Source organism: Oncorhynchus gorbuscha, linkage group LG23 (assembly GCF_021184085.1).
Source record: "Oncorhynchus gorbuscha isolate QuinsamMale2020 ecotype Even-year linkage group LG23, OgorEven_v1.0, whole genome shotgun sequence".
Taxonomy (NCBI): domain Eukaryota; kingdom Metazoa; phylum Chordata; class Actinopteri; order Salmoniformes; family Salmonidae; genus Oncorhynchus; species Oncorhynchus gorbuscha.
The window spans coordinates 59229493-59233311 of NC_060195.1; the positions used below are offsets into that span (position 1 = coordinate 59229493).

The window sequence follows — 3819 nt, forward strand, 5'->3', positions numbered from 1 at the left end:
GCAGAGCGTTGTCAAACGCGTGCCTGGCTGGTGAGGATATGTCGCTGAATGGGCAGATGTGACCTCTGCTTCCCTCCTACTCTGTGTGATTAGTATCACACCATGTTGATGGCAGTATGCTGAGTGGATTTGGAGGAACTCAGAAATAACATGGCTTAAACAAACACAAGTGCACATGTGTGTACACACACATGCAGGTACACACACACACACGCCATCCTTCCAAGTGCCACCCCACCCATGCCCCCCTCCCCCCATAGTCAGTGTGTCAAATTCTCTTCAATAAAAAGCCTAACAGTTCAGGTTTCTCACACCACACTAACTTTGTGAACACTCCATCGATATCTCTCACCCACTCGTGTAAAGTCTGCCAAGAGAACAAAAGCTTGTCTGCGTCCCACAATTAGGTCGCATGAACACGATTGTGGAAGCGAACAGAGGCATCACTCCCTGCGCTGATACAATCACGTCAAGCACCCTTAGGAGTCCCACTGTATTCCAGCTTTCAAAAAGATTGAACATATCACAGTCCCCTTCATCTGAATATGCAAGGCGCTATGACAACTACTTATGTTTTAACCCCTGACAGAAAACCTGTTCTAGTCTCATAAACACAATAACACTGTTTCTGAAGTAAAGTGTATCACACTCTACAATTCTACAAATGATCGATAGGTTATATTGATACAGTAGAATATTCACTAAATGAACTATGGTGGTAGTCCCATCTGGAAATGTTGCCTATTTAACCTCATGGTCATACGATCATTAGGTCTGTAACTGTAATCCCAGTTATTGATGATAAGAACTCGTCTCTCTCTGTGATACCATCATCACTTGATGTAACGAGCTTTGGAGAGGACTCCTGATGAGACCTGCTTTAAGTAACCAGAGACCCCACAGCCTCAGTGACCACACAACAACATTTCACACAATCAATCACAGTCCTCCTTACCTGCCACATGGTTAAAATCCCATTGTCCATAAGCAGAGTGAAATAAGAGAGGAAGAAGAAATGAGAGCACTGAACTGAGCTGCTGAACCGTCAGGTCAGTAGAGGCCCTTCATCCTCCGTTACAACAGACCAGCTGCAGCAGTAATAGCCCAGCAATACTCCAGTCCGACTGGGGGAACTTTGTGTCAGTGTGCGTCTGTCTCTGGCTGTCACATCGCCTCTCGTGGCATATTTCCTCGCACCCTAAAGCCGCTCCTCTCCCCAGCCCAGTGAGAGCACGCAGGCAGGAGGAGGGAATCTAGCTCACCGCTCCACCTCCCCTTCCCCCTCCCCTCCACTCTGTATTCAAATAGCTTAGTGGGCGGCTCTGCTTTAGATGAGCCAATCGGGAGGTACTGTAGCTAGATCAGGGACAGCCCACGCTGTGCCGTCAGTTGGTACAGTACAGTATGCCTGTTGTGGGATTATGGCAGCTGAAATTGAAATGTGTCAATCACCAATCCTGGTTTATAATCTTCTCTCCCTCCTAGTATTGTCCCATTTATAATTTACGCTCATTGCAATCTTGTCAAAGCTCTCTGTCTCGCTTCGTCTCTCTCTTGGTATCTCTCTTAGTATCTCACTCTCGCGCTCTCTCTTTCTCTTTCTTTCTCTTTCTATGTCTCTCTCTCTCTCAAATACACACACACACATACATACACATATACACACACACACACACACACTTGCAAAAGTTAATTGGAGCATGCTGTTTTCTCTCCCCAAACGAAAGAAGGTTAGATTAAAGATTCTGGCCCCAGTCATTTACTTCTGGAGACAAGTAGGGCGTTCGTTCTCCCTCAACTTCTGCATTATATTGAGTGACTCACTGACCTTATCTTGAGTCACATTCCCCATAGTCACTTGAAAAGTTCAAATCTGCCACCTCCCTTCTAGAATCTGTGCATTTCAAAGCAAACGTGTTTGGAAGAAGAATGTAATACGCTTGTAATCATCAGAAAGAGTTGAAGTTTAAGACAAGCCCTGGGCTGAAATCAATGACTCAGGGTGCTTGGCTAGTTAAGCACCCTGACCGTGGCAGTGATTCTGGCTCTTATTTTTAGAGTTGGAACCGGATGAGTAAGGCACAGTTTTAAAAATGTACTTTTGAGAAAGACAAGTAAATCCATTTCCATCTAAGGTTCATTTTAGACAAGAGTTGAGCTTTTAACTGAAAAAAGCAAAGTTATTGTATCATCCCAAAATACGCTTTTATATCAGCGAAGCACAGTTGATGAAACATGATGTATAGTCTGCAGAAATGCAACAACAACCAAAATATTGTACATTCTAAGACGAAGACGATGTAGCAGGTTTGAGCAGGAGAGAGGCTTCTCTAGCTTTGGGAAAAACACTACGCCAGAATAGCCTCAGTAAATAAGTGCTCATCTCCAGAGTAAGATGATATCCTCCGTTTCCCTTCGAGTAAAAAGAAAATCAAATGAAAGCCCTGTTCTCTTTGCAACCTTTTGAGAGCTGCTGCTGCTTTGGGATGTGCTGTTAGGTGGAGAGGCCTCTTCAGAAAGCACATGAATACCCACAGCACAGACTCTTTCTTTAATTAAGCCCACAATAGACCTCCAGTCACAGAGCCTGGCTGGAAAGCCCCCGGCTCGGGCTGTAATAACACAATGCATGCCACTCAGCACACAGGCGGAGCTCAGCGTTCTTCAGCCTCCTCAGTGTTCAAGAGACTCTTATACGAGTCAAGAAGGTCATTTATAACAAGGTTGAGCCTTGCGTCCTCCAATGTAAAGGATTTGATGTGTTATTTATTTGATTGATACTGTGCTTCTATTCTTTTCTCTGTTCTTTCCTGGGAAGGACCGCCATCGAATTAGTACGTGGAAGTAATATCATCAACCTACACAATGTCTGTGGAATCATTAGTGCAAAATGCCAGCTCTTTCATCCGGGTGTGGATGATTACTGTGGTTGAAACTGACATCAATTATTAGCACAGGCTGTTATATGGGGTTTCTCTACCTTTCTTTCTAGGGTGTGTTTTTGGGAGCCTTGGTTTTAACGTGGTGGAATGCTTGGAATGTTCCGGAGATTGCCCCCTTTCTCTAAGTGAGCCCATTAAAGGGATAAGCCTGACCAGGGCTGTTACCCGATTATTTAGAGGGCACTGCCGCTATGGATAACACACACACACACACACACACACACTCCCTTCTTATCAACATCTCCCATCTTCCTCCCTTGTCGGAACATCTTTACCACTCACATCTATCTCGACTCCCTCCTGCAATGAACTGGCATGGTCTGACAGGGGAGCTCCTACACATGTTAGTGGTAGTTCAATAAAGCTGAGTGGAACTCTAAAGCTCTCTGCATAGCTTTGTTGACAAAGCACTCACAGAAAAGGGAGGGCACTTTAATAAAAGTACACGTCTGCCCCGGGGGGCATCACGCTCCAAGGCGTCATGGCCTCCAGGCAAATCCCAAACACATTTCTTCACTTGGTGACCTTTGCCCCTTTAACAGAGTTCAGATGGGCCTTTAAAGAGTTTTTTTTTAAAACTCTTTGTGGTGATATATACTGCCAGTGTTTGCATTTGGCTTCTCAGCACAGGCACCTAGAAAATATTTTAGATCTAATCACCAAGTTCCACAGGTGACCTTGTTGGCTGCGTGGTTCAACAAGACACCGAGGGAAAGGACATGCCTCAGCTGAAAGGACCAGACATTCTCTTTTAGCTGTGCCATGTTGTTCAGGGACTTCCTATGAGTCTGCTGTGGTTGCTAGGCAAAAACTAATAATTGGACACAAACTGAATGAAATGACCGCTCAGGGACGAATGAAGAGGTGACTATAACCA

General features: G+C 44.9%; 1 protein-coding gene across 1 annotated transcript in view; it reads right to left on the bottom strand.

The window, feature by feature from the left end:
• The window catches only part of LOC124011437 (E3 ubiquitin-protein ligase Midline-1-like), a 43480-nt gene extending 42235 nt beyond the window's left edge, over positions 1–1245 (bottom strand). Inside the window, exon 1 of the mRNA XM_046324813.1 lies at positions 956–1245. The gene's annotated coding sequence lies outside the window, so the exon portion shown is untranslated. The remainder of the gene's footprint in view (positions 1–955) is intronic.
• Positions 1246–3819: the final 2574 nt, after the last annotated feature.